Raw genomic sequence first — 17,651 nt, 5'->3', positions numbered from 1 at the left:
CGCATATAACCATCAAACAGATCTGTCACATCAGCCTTCCCTATAGGCTGTGTGCATCCCTTCAGAGCATCCTCTCATCTCATTGACTTGTGTAGAAGCGCTAATAATATATCCAGATGGTCCATTAATATCTTTGATAGCCAAATTAAAATTGAGGAGGAAAATGATACTCCAAAGTCACTGTTCTCATTCAGGCATCTTGCCTCTGGTAGAAGTTCATTTACTTGAAGTGTTTTTCTCTCCCCGAGCCGATCGCGGAGTTATGCACCAGGCAGGAAGGGTCTGGAAATCTCTTTGCTGCTGCTGCAGTGCAGGATAAGCCAGTACTGCAGCAGCAATCCCAAAATTGATCATCACAACCCGAGAACAATATTTCACACGTCGTGGCGAGGGGTGGACAGCTTTGGATTTGAAATTCTGGGCAGCAGTGAAAGCAGGCTGATGGATAACTTTAAGGAATAAGCAATGTTTCGTCTCCTGCTCAAAACTCCAGAGCTCGGAGCCATTCATGTGCTGAGCCCACGCACGGTTTTGCAGGGATGCCAAAGTCCTGCGGCTGCCTCCAAGCTGCCATGAGCACAATTTACACCTCACCTCGGGTGGCTCCAGTCCCCAGGCAGGGTGTGAAATTTGGGGAGTGGAAAGTGCCCCAAGGAGGTGCAGGCTGGGAGTTATCGAAAGAGATGGCAAGGGACTCCTTGGGCTGTGTGTGAAACGTGACCTGGTTCTGACAAACACCCTGTTCCCTCGCAAAGATGTCTAGGAAGGAGTTTGCCAGATGGCAAAAGGAGAGAATGAATAAATCCGAGACAGCACATCTGCAGCAGCTTCCCAAGGCCAGCCCACAAAGGCACGCCAAAGCGCAGCTGTGGACAGCGAACAGGATCTGTGCACGGCCAGAGTGAAAACATGCTGAGAAGGGACTGCTTTGGGGCAGAACTTGTCCAAGAAAATTGATGCAAGTGAAGCAACCCCCAAAGGTTCCTATAACTGCCCCCACCCTAAACAGGTATAAGCCCCTTTCCAGGTAAATACAGGCAAGAAGGGACTGGGATTAAATAAAAGTGGGGAGAGCTCAGCCACGGTGGGATTCCAGCTGCATCCGTCCCAGCTGGATGCCGGCACTGCAGAGTGCTTGGAAAATGCTAAGCAATTAATAAGGGACAGCAAAATCACTAGAAATACAATAGAGTGGTCAGACAAATATAAGAGAAAGTGAAGGTGGAGAGCAAGAAAAGAGAGAGAGACAGCACAAAGGGAAATACAGAGAGAGGTGATGGAGGCGTAAGAGATAGCATGGAGAAGGGAGCACAGAGCAGGCAAAACTCCATGGGAAATTTTAACATTGGACAAGCAAAAAAATAACTGACAGCTGACATAGAGCAAAAAAAAGCAGGGGAGTGAAGAGATGCTGGGCAAAAGCACCTCCAGACCTGCCAGCCAGGAGCAGCAGCAGCATGGGGGGGTTCAGTCCAACCCTACCCCAGACACCCTGGGGCTGTGTCACCGCCACGGCCACCCTGTGATCCTCAGGGCAAAATCCAATGTCACAGCCCTAAGAGCTGCCCCATGTTCCATCTGCACAGGTTGTGCTTGGCACAGTGGCAGCACTTCTTGGCAAAATACCTTGTAATTTTATTTGTTTTACAGGCTCTTTTAGAGGGCTCAGGGGAGATGGTGCAGGCTGAGGAAGGGCACAGCAAAAATTAAAATAATAAAATAAAATAAAATAAAATAAAATAAAATAAAATAAAATAAAATAAAATAAAATAAAATAAAATAAAATAAAATAAAATAAAATAAAATAAAATAAAATAAAACCTCCCAGAGGGCTTTGTTCCCCCCCCCCCCCCCCCCACCGTCGAGCTGCCATTCAGCAGTGAATGGAGCAAGGGCACACCTCGGTGGCGGAGGGAGGAATGTCACCTCCCTGATCACGTAGAAAAAGCGGTAAAAAGTGGGAAAAGCGGCATTTGCTCGGGGTTCTGTTGATGCTGAACACCTGGGGCTGGCCCAAACGGTGCTGGCTGATGGGGAAGTCCTTCGGGAGCTGCAGCTGCGAGGGACTGGCAGCATTCTCAGTTTCATCTGAAAGGACAGGGAGCACCAGCACGTCGCTTTGGCACTTTAACACCGAGCTCTTCATTGTTTTTAATTAAATTTGGGAAGTGTCATTGTTAATACCGATGTTTACTTTCGCTTCTTCCCAATATTTATCACGGGCTACAGTTCTTTGCCTGCTGTTTTCCTCCTCCCCAGCAGTCCTGAGCAAATATTTATAATGTCTGCCAATTTTCAGCACTCTGCTCAATCCCCAAAATTGCATCTTACCCAAACCCGTACCCAGAGCGTGGGGGGACAAGAACAAAACCTCCCCCTTAGGGACCCTGGGCGATGGCAATACATCCCAGGCAGCCCCCCAGAGCCGTGCCCAGGGGCTGCTTTGGGGCCACGGACCCTCGGCACCATTTGGGGACGCTAGGTGGTGCTGAGGGCCCGCAGATCGCCTCGCAGCCGCGCAGGGATGCTCAGGACTGCGAGGGTGCTGGGGAGGGACTGGGGGCCACATCCCCGTTGTGTTTCCACCCGCGGAGCCGGCCCCACGCCCCCGGGAAGCTCCTCGTGTCCCTTTGTCACAGGCACTTGGAGCCAGCCTGGAAATTTGGGAACAGTGCTCCCCAGTTTTACTGATGGGGAAACTGAGGCACAAGGGGAGCACCGAGCAGTGTTCGTCCCCATCCAGTCCCAGTCCATCTCTGGAGCACAGCACAGCAATGCTCCAGCGAGGAGGTGCCCTGGGCTGTTGCTCAGCCCCAAAATCAATGGGAAGGCACTCAAATTGCCTCCTGCAAATGCCAAACTCCCTTTTGGGGTCTGAACTTGCCTAACGGTGAATCTCAGATCATATCACCTATTTTTTTTGGATGGGAGATAGTGAACAGTCAGTCCCTGCTTGCAGACTCTGGGTTATGCACAGTTTTACCAAGGATGACTTTAGGGTGGTGTGGAACTGTAATTTTGTTCTAAAACGGAAAAAAAAAAAAAAAAAAAAAAAAAAAAAAAAAAAAAAAAAAAAAGATCAATTTTTTTTGAAAGTTAAGGGCTAAGACACAGATCAGCTCAACAGACAAGGTGAATAAAAACCTTCAGTGCTGCTACTTTGGCATGCATTAACGAGTTTTCCACCACCCTCAGCTGCCCCTGTGAGAACCAAGGGGGCTGCTAATTAGGCTGAAACCCGCTCAGGTCTGCCCCCCCTCACCCCCAGCCCCATTTGCCCACCACCTCCCATTCCTCCACACCGCCCGCAGGCTCCGGTTACTCCACAAGTCTGTAAACAGCATCTAAAATAATTGTGCAGTTGTCACCGTCGGGCCAGGGGGACACACACAAGACTATTTTAAAACGCTGGCTTAGCCCAAAGGGCCGAGGGGATTGTGGCACGGCCCAGCTGTCCCCAGCGAGCGCATCAAAGTGCCAGGCGGGATGCCGCAGCGCCGGCCTGTCCTCGCCGCTTCGGCTGGGGCAGGGGGCCAGGGATGGACAGCAGGGAGATGCCATGTTAATGGTGTTTTGACGCGGGGCTTCCAGAGCCATCTGTGGGGCCTGGGGGGACACGGGGAACAGCTGGAAGGGAGCTGGGGGTGGTGGGTAGGGGGTGACAGGGGGCCGTGGTTGGGCCAAGGGACTTGCGGTGCTTAGTGCAAGGCACGGGGCTGAAGACATGGTGAGGCTGCATGTCCTGCTCACCTTTGGAAATAGAGGAGGGAAAGGGCAATGCTAACATCTCCTAACCCTGTGGAATGAGCAGGCTTTGACCGTGCCTTGATGCAACGTCAAGGAAGGGCTTGCACATCCCTCCAGGCCAAAAGACAAGACTCTTCCTGCTGCCTGTGGCGTTAGGGCTGGTGATAAAATGTTATCGGTGTTCATCAGCCCTAAGCAAAACGCAACCCTTAATTCCCTTTGGTCAGCATGAGGTGCCACGCTGGATGGCCAGCAGAAGACAAGGATGCTGTCTTCATCTTGGTCTCCTGCTTGCCCTCTGATCCTGCTCTGCCTGCAGACAGGCAGGATTGCTCTCCAACCCGATGGTCCCCTGTTTCGGAGCCTGGTGAAGAGGCTGTATCAAAGCTTAGGGACCTGCTTTCTGCTGGTGAAAAGGACCCTTTGCTCCCAATTCCTCACTCACAGGGTTTTGCCTGAGCTGCAAGGCTCCAAATTACCAACAAGAACAAGAAAGGGATGCTCAGCTGGGGTGACTCTTCTCTCTGCTTTATTTTGTGTCATTTCCCTGCAAGCCACCAAAGCATGCTGCCAGCCCATTTCCCACATTTAGATTTCCAGCAATTACCAGCAGTGCATCCACCTCAATGACTTTCCTGTCCCCTTATGAAGCCCCACTGTCTCTGCCTTCAGGGGCTCCCTGAGTCAACCCCCCCAGGAGGCAGGTAACAAACAGCCTGGTGTATAGCAGGCCCACTTGGCTGTGTGCTGCTCCCCAAATAACACCTCCCTCCCTTTTCCAGAAGTACTAGGCACTACAGTTAGTCCTGAACTTGTATTTCTTTGGGAAAACACAATAAATAAAAATAAATAAATAAATAAATATATATATATATATATATATAAATGGCATGCTGATCAAAGTTGGGAATTGACACTTTTGACAGCTCTCATTTATTACTCACCTCGTCTCTGCAAAGAAGCAGGCACAGGCAGAGAGTTTCTATTTTCTCTTTTGGGGTTCCACAGGAGGGCTGAGGCAGCTCCTCTACCATCACGTGGATGAGGAAAGTGCTATTTCATCACCCGCTCTCTTGCAGTGCAAGCTATGCCCACCCATTTCACATCATGACTCCATCAGATATACCCACCTGGCTGGGCCAAGCCATGCTTGGGGAGATATACAGGATACTTTTAGCCTTGTTCACAGGAAGAATGACTTGCCAGGAGCTCTCTCCATGAAGAATCAACTATATACAATCTCATGTAAAGACCATCAAAGACCATCCCTGCATGTCCCGTACAACTAACATCTCCAGATATTGGTGGTGTATTGTCCTGATCTGTTGATTAAATGGGGTGAGTTTTGACAAACCGATACAAGCCCTACACAGAGCCATGAAAAATCATAGGTAGATTGTGCGCCTGTCTTGGAGAGGCTTGGACCCCTCGCAAGGTGAACCTGGAACAATTCCCAGCACCAGGCAAGAGCCATCTTTCAGCAGCTGCAAGCCATTTATTAGATGGGTTTGAATCTTTCTGCAAAAGCCGAGCCTGGGGGATGGAGGCGGAAGGGAGAGAGACAAATGTGAAAAAAAAATTGCGTTAATTACCAGTCCATTTGCATGACGTGAAGCTGCCCCGGTCCGTCATCTTGTCCCCTGAGCCATGGTTTGTCGGGTCTCAGGCTTTCATGCCGGGGTCCCAGCAGCGCCCGTGTTTCTCTGCATTGCCATAGGGATGGCAGCTGCAGCTGACTTCTCCCGTTAGAAGCCACCGCCGGCACTCCAGAAACCATTTCGGGAGCATTTGTCGCAACAGCTTCTGCTAATCTCTCTTTCATTTGTAATTATTTTCTCGCCCAGGCGCTCCGACACCGGAGCCGCCCTCCCTGCCTGCCCCTGCGGGAGCATCGCTGGCTGCCCTGGGGGTGTCGTGGCGAGATAAAAAGGACGCGGGGGCGGGAGCAGGGACAGTCTTGCGAGGAGGACGGTGGCCTTCAAACGGGCTCAGGCTCCTCCAAAGGCAATTGAAGTGGGCCGAGCGATGGGGCCGGCAGCTTTGAGGCAGCCCGCGCCATCTCAGCCAAGAATAATTGAACAAATAGTTTATCTGGCGCACCGACAGCTGTAGGGAACAGGCGATTTCCAGAGGATTAGGGGAGAGCTGTGAAAGGGAGCTCCCACGGGAAGTCTAAAACCCTCATCTTGAATTCAGCCCGCCAAGAACACATGTTGGAGCCTTTGACTTACTTTTTAAGCAACGTTTCTCCCCCCACCCCCTTTTTTTCCAAACGATGCTATAAACCAAAATGGTGAAGTCACTGGAGCACGAGGCAGGACAATGGGGTCTGTGGGAAAGAGATGAATTATTTAGTGGCGGTTGATTTCTAAATGGGGTTTTCCTCTGGCACGTGTTTTCTTTTGGTCTAATCCTGGCAGTGTTATTGTAACTTTTTTTCCCCAGTGTTTAATTTTATTGGACTTTAAATTTGTAGTGGTCACCAGCAAGGCAGGGAGGCAAGACAGGAGACTTCATCTGTAGTGCCTTGGTTTCTGCACTCATCAAGCAAAGCTCAGCCACGACATGAAACTGTGACGTGCTTTACATTGCACCCACTTTACATTGCAACCTCTTCCTCTGCCAGGGCATAAAGACCCAAAATAAACATTGCGCCCAGCCACTGTTTTGCCTGGGGTAACATCAGAGCAGATCTAATCCCAAACCCCTCTATTTTTGATTGCATGTGAATAGAGACAATTAGAGATGAAGATAAGGCGCCTCGGGAGTGGGTTGCAGCTCAGCTATGGAAACTTCTTCTACACCTTGTCCCACGGAGTGCTCCAACCTGGACCTGAAGGATCATGTCTGGGAGAGATCATCCCAGCAGTGCACCTCCCTTCCCCAAGGACAGATGCTGCACTGTGTCTGGATCATCCCTCCACAACCCTTTTTTCTGCAAAACCATCCTCTCTCACTCAGGCACAATTACACATTTTTCTGGCATTGTTTGCAAGGTCAGAAGACTTCAGTAGCCAGCACTCACATCTCTCAGAGGTCAAGTTCACGTGGAACTGGAGATGCTCAAGAAGAGCCTCCAGCACCCTGTGTAGTCCTTAGTCCACCAACCACCTCACAGCCCGATCAGTCCAGCTGCAGACCATTTCGAAACCAGCTCCATCCACATGCAGCCACCCACAGAGAAGTGAAACCTGGAGAGCAGCACCAGGGATTAGCTCACCCTGGCCAGAGAGATGTGTCTGTAAGAGCAGGGATGAGCTGCTGCCTTGACCTCCCTCTTTATCTCCCTTTGCTGCAGTCAAGACAACCAGCAACGATCTCATTTCCAACCAGCTTCAATTAAACATCTAATTTGCAAACAGCTACATGAGGTAAAATCCCTTTTACCAGCAAGAGGCAGACTCTGCTCACTCCTGTGCAGCCAGGCATGGCAGACTGTACAAAAGCACAGTATCCTATGCATGAATTTGCATCGAAATAGCCTACATTTGAGGCTCTCCCCATTTTCCCCTAGTGTGTAGCAGTGCCCTGGCCTAAACCAAACCTTATTTAAAGACGGAGATCTGGTGGTGTCACTGCACTTGTCACTGTAGGTCTCCTCCAAGTCCTGGTCCACAGAATATGAGAGGACAGAGCTGATGGGAAGTGCTAAGTTCAGCAGCACCCCCTCCCTTCACACCAGCTCCAGATCTGTCCTCAGACTTAATTTGGATCAAGAGAGAGACAGAGTTAACGATCTAATCACTATTTTTAGAAAACTAGTCTTCTGTTGAGTATGTATTTGGCAATCCCTACAGCTGCATCACCAGCAATGAAACCTTTGGGGATGGGTTTTGCCTAACTCCAGTCACTCAGCAAGAAAATAAACTTTTAAGCCCTTCCCTTGATGGTACAGAACTATTTTTACTGCTTTTTCACCAGAGCATTATCCAGGCTAGTTTTAAATTCATAGGCAGTGAGAACTCCCTCATAAAAATATGGCAATTTCTATATAAATATATATTATAGAATGAAAAAAATGCAACAATTTCTGGAGGAGAGATTCGCTAGGGGTTATTAAACAGAGGCAGGTTTTGGCTTAGTGAGGCTATAAACCACTGACTGCTGAAAGCTTCACGATTTACTGGACAAAAAGGTTGTTCTGGGCCATATTTCTCCAGGATGCACAGCTCAGAATTGTCCTTTTCTTGCTCCCCTTCCCCAGCATTCAGAGGGCCTGTGGTTTCTGCTGGGTCCCAGCATGTTGGTGGAAGGGGTGAACATGAACGGGCTCAAGATCTTCAAAGTCTGGATTAGTCAGCATCCAAATATATTATTATCAGCTTCTAGATGTGTGGGATTAGGTGGCAAGCTCTAAAGAAGGCCAAGTTCCAGGCAGTCCTAGCAGACTTCAGTACATGTCACACAGTTCAAGTAGTAAAAAAAGGAAAAAAAACACAAAACTTTTAAATTACGAGGAGATGAGAACCTAACAAAAGGAGTCTCATTTGTTGGTTTCTTTTTTTTTTTTTAAATACCATTCAATCATTCCACTCACCAAAGAGACCTTAACTTGAAATCCAGCCCTAGAAAATGCATTACTTACTGCTGAATTGATGTCACTGCCAAAGAATTTTCTCTCAGCTTAAGCTGTCTGCTGCAACATGCCAGTGGCACGTTCGAGATGTTTCCGTATTTGTGGAGTAAAATTCCTTGCGTTGGTTTTTTGCTCTTCCCCTTTCCCCCCATTTTTATTTAATTTCTTTCCAGGGGTGGGATGTGCTGCTAGAGCTGAACATGCTGAGTAAAACATTTCACTGCAGATTTCAGCAGTCAGTGGGAAATGCTCACACATTCCACCTGGGTTTTGCCACACGAAATCAAGGATTCACCTTTACACCCACAGTGGTCATCGCTCCATCACTCCTCTAACCTACCACATGTTGCATGAGCTGGATACAAGCACTGCAATCATGACACAGAGCAACATCTACCAGGGATTTAACTCAAACCCTCTGCAACCCAGGACACTTTTGCTTCTTGAGTTTTGAGGTGGGTGTGCTGGTGACAAGTTACCGGTTGCAGAGTCCATCGCTGCGGCTGGTACGAAGCTCACGCCTTGCTTGCATTGCTGTCTGCGGGACTGAGCTCCGCAGAGGTGGCAGCTCCAGGTCACTGCTCAGGCATGCTGGCAAGATGCTGTGCGCTATGATTAATTGTCTGCAGTGTGTTACGGGGCCGTTAGATGTCTCCGCATGCTGCGATAAGAGCCGGGACAGCATCGCACCTGGTAACAAACACAGACAAAGGTGGAACTTGAGCACAGCAGGAGGCCAGCTGCCCACACACCCTGCTCTTTTCTGGCCCAGAAGGATGGAAACTCATGTAACACATAACAATTAAGCTTTGTGTGTGTGAGGGGGCAACAAATCTGCAATACAGCAACACATCTAATACTGAATGCACAGTACAGCCAGCTCGTTGGGCAGACTGATTCACTTTAAATGTCTCAGCTCGCAGCCTGCAGCATCCTCAGCTGCGCTTGGGCTTCAGCAGGAACTAAGCACACTCATTATTTCATAAGTCCAACCTCTATTTGGTTTGTCACTGCAGATTTTTCCCATTCTGGTACCCAAACCACAGTGTAGTCCCCTACTTTTACCTTTCTCCTTCGTTTTCTGCCAAAAGATGGGCAAAAAGCTAGCCAGGACTCTGGCTCACTACTAGTTTTCCTTTAGCCTTTGAGACCCATTACCTGTTTTTCCTCTTGACAGAGGTTTCAAATCAGAACTTTTCCACATGGGTTATTTGTTTTTGTGGCTGTAATAGCTTTGCTTTTTCCTCCCCAACCCACCTTTTATTTATTTATTTATTTATTTATTTATTTATTTATTTATTTATTTTTGTACAAGGAGAGAGGAGAAAACCTTTATACCATCTGAATGCAAACTTATCTCAGTCTCTCGGGGATCAACATTAGCTGGCACCAGTTTATTTAAAAAAAGAAATCAAGGGTGAAATACTGGATGCTCCAGAGAGGTGCGTGTTAGGCGAACACAAAATGCTGTGTTTAAAACCAGCCCCAAGCCCTGTTTTGGGACATTTCCCTTGCCAGTGCTGCTGCTTTGTGACTTCCCCACCCAGAGATTCATCGTGTTAATGAACCCAAAAGGGTTAGTGGGGGGCAGTTCCCAGAGCCCCAAGTGATGCTCAGGTCTCTCCATGTCTCCTCCAAGCCATGGTGCCTCAGTCCAGAGAAAACCCCCGAGATATGCTAACCTAGTGACATCCTGGTGTTATTTCTTCTGTGCCGAGCCTGGTGGGAGATGGGGTGCTCACTCATAACTCTGCCTGGTTTTTGTAACACCCATCTTCACCACCACCTGATCGTTACCAGGAATCATCAAATCTGTGTTCACTTGCGTCATTTTCCAAATCTCCCAAGCCCCAATGCCTTTTTGTTCATGGCCATTAAATAGGCTCAGTGTGGAGGTACACACATAAGTGCCAAGGAAGAAGCTCTGAAGAGCAGATACGCAAAAAAAAACATGAAGGAAACTACCTCCTCGTGAAATCAGGAGGATTTATGCTCACACTGGCATGTAAGTACCAGATCTCTGGTGCTAAATACATATTTTAAGTATCACACTGAATATGGGAAATGTGCTAAACCATTTCTATAGTGTCCTGGCCTCTTTTTATGGGTTCGTTGCCTGAAGCCAGATCAATAAAACTGTGCATTAAGGGGCCCTCAACCTACTTTTGGGAAGGCTGTTGGAAACCAAGGGCTTCTCAAACCTTTCTTCCCATCTTTTAGGAGGACAAATGCAGCTAGCCAGCATTTTTGCCAACACTTTCATTCCCATCTTATTTCACAACCCCTCTGTCTCCCTCCTATCATCCTCCCTCCCTGCACGTACAATTGCTGATGTCTTCCCAACCAGATGCACACCTGCAGGAAAAGTTGGCATCTTCTCTTTCCAAGCTGTCATAGAGTCAAATAGTTTATGAGTCCATTGATGACAGATAAATTAATTGCAGAAAATATGAATGACTTAATATTTTGTGTGCTAATATATATATATATATTTTCTTTCTTTTAAATCCACATCATGGTATAAGATATATCTCAGGCTATTTGGGTCGTGTTCAGATTCCCATGTCTCACCGCCTACTTAAGGTGGCAGAAGATACCCTATGGCTTGTAAGCTCCTGGATTTGATGTTTTAAATATGCAACACAGCTCTTGTGGAAAGGTGCTTGACGGGTAATGTAGCCTGGACTAAAGATGGAAGTAGCAGGGACATTTGGAGGTGTGAAAGCATACCCAAATCCCACCGCACCCAGAGGTACCCAGATTCATCCTACCCTGCTCAGCCTCAAGGTTTAGGCTCTCTTTGTAGGCATCAGAGAGAGAGGCAGTAATTCCGGCCACCTCAGTTATTTTAGGCAACAGCAGTTGCACGGTGAGGGGAAAAAAACTTTTTAATGCCCTGCTAAGGGAGAGGCATAGTCTTATATACAAAATGTGAGAATCTACAGCTTTTGTCTCACCCCCCTATGACAGTCTTCTGTGATGGATGATATAAATGCATAATTCATATTTGGTCTGTAGTCAAAGCTAAGGAGAGTAATGGGGGTTTGCTTGGGTTTGATTCAGCCCCCATCATCAGGCAAGTGCTTGCAGAGTCAGCAGGAGCCCAGATTACGTGTGTAGCTGTCCTGGATGTGGGTGTTGTAAGCACAGGTTGACTCTGGCCACAAGAGATTGCCCTTATATTTATGCATTGATGACTAACCCATTACTGCTCAGATAGCTATCTATAGTCAATATATTAGATCATCGCGGGCTATTGATCCAACAAGCTTTAATTATCTACTTAGATTTAAAAGAATTTCAATTTGTGGATTGAGAACAATCATCCATCTGCTTTATGCAACAATAAGCAGCAGGATTGATGAGCAGCCTAGAAAACTTGACATCTGAGGGAAAACCGAGTAAGACGGGGTTGTTCATTTGAGAAAAGGGAGCTTGGAGAGAGAGAGAGAGAGAGAGAAAGGTAAAAGCCAAGCAAAATATTAAAGTGAGGCAGCGAAATAGCTTCTCTTCAGTCTCAATAGGATGAGTAAGGAGCGTAGTTGAATTGTAGTGAAGGGGATCAGGCTGACCCTTAGGAAATATCTAAACATAATTAAAAAAGCAGAATACATTCCTTACGGAAATAAGGAATTTGAGCCATTTAGGAATAGGAAAGACAAGTATCAAACATGGATTAGATAGAGTTGTCTCTGCCTTTGCATTGAGGGCACAGGTAGGTTAGAAGGTGATTCAAGGTTGCTCTCTATCTCTGCTTTCTGTCATTGCCAGACTTCCTAGAAAACATTTGGGTACAACACTGTCAATATCGGGGTTGAAGTGGATGTTTATAGTTAGACATGTATTTAGCCAGTCTGCAGATCTTGCAGCACTAGAGTCAATGGCAGATATTGTAAGAGCAATCCTCCTCTTTCTTATAATCAGTCCTTAAAGAAAACTCAGCAGGAGTACTGCTTAGAAGTAAAAGCTTGGATTAAGACTGTGCACAAGACTTTGCCCCCCGCTCTTTAGTTGACTTCAGAAGTTCTGAAACCAAACTATGTAAGTAGCAGACACACAGCGACAGTTTGGTCTATAAACTTCGTTCCGTGTTGGGGATGAATGAGGTCACCCTGCCATCTGCATCACACCTCCAGGGACATGATGCTTTATGAACAACCCGAAGGTGGGACTGCTGCACAGAATTGCTCCCATGCACCAGGAGAAGACCACCGAGCCTGCTGTGCTACCCCAGTGCAGACCCTGCTGCCTGAGCTCTTCAGCCACCCTGTTATTGGTGATTTTCCCCCAAATTCTGCCACCGATTCCAACAGTCCTTGCTAAGCCGCTTTGCCTCCCTCCATTTCCAGACTAGAGGCAGATGTTAAAGCACAGCATGACTGGCTCCCAGGCCAGGCAGCATTCAGCAACGCTCTCTGGGCTGAAGGCAATGCCATTGCTCTGCATCTGTAATAGATTTTTGTTCAGTGTAGTAATGCATCACAATGACTGTTAATTGTGTCTGTGTTTTTCCAGGGGAATAATTATTTAGATGAGAAGGAGGAGGTTCTTCCCCACTTGCTATTTAGCCTGTAGGATGTCAACAGAAAACAAGCCCTAAGTGGCAGAGGCCACAGTACAAGCCAAGCAAGCAGAGCAAGGTCTGTGCCCTGCTCCCAGGGACGACAATTTGTTCAGGTAGTAACGTACAAACCTTAGGGGTGTTCATTTTGGTTTAAGCTCGGGTGATCTGGAGGGAAAACTGATTTCCTGCCTTTAGAGACATTCCACCTTAATGTAAAATAAATAAAGAAAGAAAAGCTTTGAAATCAGAGGAGAACAAAGCCAATGGAAGAGAATCTGGAGAGCTGTGCTGTAGAAGACACCCTCTCTATAAAAAGTGACTTTTGATAATTGCTGGAAAAGTGCCGGAGAGTATTTTGGGAGAGAGGAAAAAAAAATTAATGTATGACCTAATGTTTCTGGAACCCATCCACCAACCTGGGTGCCCCGTGGCTGTTTAATTTTTTTAATATGCCTTTCCAAAAGGCATTTCACAATCCAGATTGTTTTGTGTGCAATTCAGAGAGAGGCTGTACACCTCCCTTTCAAGGGCCCTCTCTGGTCTCTGCCTGGAATGGCTTTTATTCAGGTGAGAAGCAGATAACACCTCTAAAGCCAGTTCTTCATCAGCAGTAACAACTTGAAGACCTCATTAGAATGGAGCCATGAGGAAGGGTGATAAATAAACTGGAGTGTAATTAGATAGATGCTCTGTAGTATTACTGCTCCTACTATAACTGCTACTGCTACTACTGTAAAACAGCAATAAAAGAAGAAAATTCCAAAGGCGAAGTATGACTAATGAGTAAATGTAGTTATTTATACTATCATATGTCATTTCTGTTACTTTTTAATATATAAATATATCTGGGATGATTCTATGCAGTCTGTGTCTCAGTGAGGTTTCCTAGACCTTTTTTCCCATGGGGAATGATGCTGTGATCTCTTGGCTCCTACCGGGAAATGCTGCCATCTCTGTAGGTTACATAGTGCAGGATCATGATCTGAGTCTCTTGAGGACACAGAGCGAAGTGGGACTAGCAGTAAGATGTAAGTGATAATAGATAAAGTAATTAACCACTGGATCAAGAGTTCATGTAGAACGAGGCTTTTTCTGCGTATTTTCCAGACAAGGCTTCTCTTCAAATGTGGTATTATAAATGAACCCAATGGTAATGGCTTGATATAGGAACTAATATCTATTCTTTTCTGGACTGGATTTAGCAAGAAGCTGGCCTAGGCAATCATTACATTCGCTTCTGACTGTAAAATCGTTTGCCTGTATTAACCAGTTACTGCACACTGGTTTCAAAGCTATCTACACCAGAGGGGATGGAGGTTGATGTACTTAAAGACTTTTTTTAAACATCTGTGTATGTTTTCTTTCAGAACTTTGTATACACTTCAGAACTGTGTACGTGTTCTTTTAGGGCATGCATCTCCCTAACACATTCCTGATAGAGGATGAGGACTGTGCCCAAGCTCATCCCACGTGATAGGTGCTACTGCCATCACGTATGGGCTGTGCACCAGCCTCAGCCCCTCCCTATTCAGCATTCCAGAGATCTCTCAAGAGGAAACCGTGCTTGCAGTACAGTGTCCCCATGGGGCTTGGGGACACGGGGAGCGTCCAGCTGAATTTTACACCCCCATTTATAGGTTGCCCAGAGAAGCTGTGGATGCCCCATTTCTGGAGTTGTTCAAGGCCAGGTTGGATGGGGCCCTGGGCAACCTGACCTAGCTGGAGGTGTCGCTGCCCATGGCAGGGCTCTGGAACTTGATTGCCTTTATCCTTTCCTATCCAAGCTATTCCACGATTCTATGAATTTGTGACAAGAATCTGGCAAGCTGCTTCAGGGTGCTGGGACCTGATCTCTAGACATCTGTGAGAGCTCAGTCTGGACATGTGTGGAGATAGTTTCAAGCATGAATCTTTACCTTCTAACCTCCCGGCCTCCCCTGTCACACCCTTCCAGCTCAGACTCTAGCTGTGCCATGTGAGCCCACATTTTCCATTTGATTTTACAGCCTGTAGGGCTGTTTGTACAAGATTGGCCGGTAGGGATGTTAGCAGATTACAAATCAAAGGGAAGGAATTTGCTCCAGAAAATGCAATGGCAGTGATGGCTCCCACCGAAGCCTTCATCAGACGTAATTAAACAAAGCTTCATATTAGGAAAGTGCTTGTACTTGCTAGCTCCCCTAGGCTGAACTGGCTCTCATTTCCCATCAGTTAACTCTTTCAGGCTCACTCTGTACATGAACAGTGATTGAGAGGCCCCCAGGCAGTAAAGCAAGCTCCTGTCCCCAGCCCGTGCATGTAGCATCTCTCCCTGCTCTCCCATGAGAGATGGGAGCAAGAGCAATGGTTAATGCAAGACCACAGGAGCCTGAAATAGCATCTTTCATGCTGCTTTTTAGCTCCATGACACTGCTGAAATGACAGCAGCAATGGCCATTTCAGCCAACAACAGTGACTAAGACATGAGAGCCACCAGACCCAAAAGCATAGCTCTCCGCAGTCCATGGAAAACAGCCAGGACATCAACTATTTGGTACAAAAGTCACATTTCTCAGCTCACTGGCAGTTACTGTTTCTCTCTCTGCAGTTCCACGTTTTTCCCTGCTAAATGGGGGCAGTAGCTCATTGCTACATCACGCCGGCCTCACGACCTGCGAGGATGCACTCAAGGGGAAGGCAGGAGCTTCAGGCAGAGCTTTGCTCTGCATTTTGCAGTGCAGGAGTGCTCAGGGAGGATTTATGAATGCCGTGTGCTCTCCTGGTGAACTGCATCTGCCAGCAGCCGAGAAGCTTTGTAGAGAAGAAATAAGCTGTGAGAAAACTGAATGTCTCAAAGCCACCCTTCAGCAAATGCTTGAAGGTTGTTAGGGAAGCAGCTGAGAAGCTTTAAGGGCTTCTCATTTCCCTCATCAGCCTGCAAAGTTTGAGGCCAAAGGGGTGAAAGTCAGAAGATACAGCAGATCAGAAGGATGATAGCATTTACGGAAGAAGAGCAGGGACCAGAGATGCTTTGGGGAACAGACTGAGATTGAGGGCAGCCCTGGAGCATTGAAAGAAATTGTCAGGCAGTGAGAGCAAGTCCTATTTCCCTCCTGCGAAATAACTTTTTCTCTAAACTTTTGTCTTAAATGTGCCTGTTGTTCGTAAAAATTACCTTCTTGCTGCTGTTCCCTGCTGGTGGTGGATGTGGCAGTGCCAGAGATTGCTGTGAGGCAGGCCAGGGCTTAAGAGGCAGGGGATTAAGCAGCAACAGGCTGCACATGTGAAGCAGTTAAGCCCCAGGTGGCAAATGGGGCTTGTGGGGGTGATTAGTGGATGTAACAACCCCAGTATGGACTTAGTAGACCTGGAGAGGGTGTTTTGCTGTGGTGTTTGCAACTGAGCCTCCATCCCTGGCTGTATCCCCACTGAAGAGAAGGCAGGTTGTAGGCCAGGTTGTCTGTGTATGACCAGCAGACAGAGCAGAAGTAAGCATTTAATCCAGTACGGGCTTGCCAGGAACTGTGAGTTAGTCCCCCTTTCCATAATTCAGCTACTTTTTGTCACTTGGGGGTGTAAAAGCATTTGCAACCTAAGAGCCATTCTGCCTTTCGCCTATGTCCACATGTGGTGTTTCCAAGATGTTAAGTGTTAATACTGTTAACACCAGGTGCTTCCTGGAGCTGGTGGACAAACTGCAGCCCCTTCACATTCGCCCCTGAGTTTTCAGCACGTCTCAGAGGTGATGTGGCCTCATAGTGACACAGAAATTGGGGAAATCTTCCCTTTTTGGCAGTGCCATTGACTTACTGTGTGGTCTGGGGCAAACCGTGTAACCTCTCTGTGACTCTGTTTACCAGTCTGCACACCAATGAGCACAGCATTTACCTCATCAGGGGTTGAGAGGCTTAATTATTCCCAGACAGATGGATGCTGCATAAGCGCAAAGTGTTGCGATGACTAAATCTTCCTGGAGGTGCCTCTAATATCTCTGATTAGTTTGTTTATCCCCCAGATTCTGTACCATGGGCATGACAAAGATTACAAGGAGCATGTTTAAGCAGGGGCATGAATGCTTTGCCAGATACCTCCAGGTTAGAGGGAAACAGATGATGGAAAACCAATTAATTTTTTACAGCGAGAGAAATAGCTACAGGATTAAGAAACATTAATTATTTATTGAACTGCTGCCTTTGCAAAATAAAGAGTTTATATATATATATATATAAAATAATCACTCATTGTACACAACAGGATAATAACTTCGGTAATCTGAGCTCCTGTTTTGACACTGCTGTTTTCTCAGAGGTCAATTAAAATAATAAGAGCAATAATACTTAGGAGCCTCAGGAAGAAAAAAGCTATCATGGCAATGCTAGGGTTTGGGTTATCAAACCTTTAGCCCTTGGTGCATGGAGGCCTGGTTCTGGTCTCCCTGCTATGAATTGCTGCAGTGCTGTGCACCTGAGCAATGCAAATTGATTTGGCAGCAGAGATGCCCTGAAATGCAGTTCCAGTGGCAGCAATGGGGAAAAACTCAAGGGCCATTGAGCAGCTGGGCAAACCGCTGTCGGTCAGCTGCAATGCAGGCACTGCCTCGGTGCTCCTCTCTAGCCCTGGGCAATTGCAGGATTAAATGTATTTGCTGAAGCCACCTTCCTGCTGGTAATGCATTAAACCTCAGTACCTCAGTGCTGCTGGTGGCTCCCTGGCTGGGAGCACCTTGAGCTGTCTTCTACAGACCTGTGTTGGGAAGCTTGCAGTGAGGTAAATCTGCTCTGATTC

General features: G+C 47.1%; 1 long non-coding RNA gene across 1 annotated transcript in view; it reads right to left on the bottom strand.

Annotated features, from left to right (window-relative positions):
• Nucleotides 1-5,339: 5,339 nt before the first annotated feature.
• The window catches only part of LOC110352740 (uncharacterized), a 36,207-nt gene continuing 23,895 nt past the window's right edge, over nt 5,340-17,651 (bottom strand). The window contains exon 4 of the long non-coding RNA XR_011804878.1: nt 5,340-9,013. This is a non-coding gene — a long non-coding RNA (uncharacterized lncRNA). The remainder of the gene's footprint in view (nt 9,014-17,651) is intronic.

This window comes from Anas platyrhynchos, chromosome 25 (genome assembly GCF_047663525.1).
Source record: "Anas platyrhynchos isolate ZD024472 breed Pekin duck chromosome 25, IASCAAS_PekinDuck_T2T, whole genome shotgun sequence".
NCBI lineage: Eukaryota > Metazoa > Chordata > Aves > Anseriformes > Anatidae > Anas > Anas platyrhynchos.
Note: the sequence above shows the minus strand (reverse complement) of the source record. Positions and strands in the feature narration are given on the sequence as shown.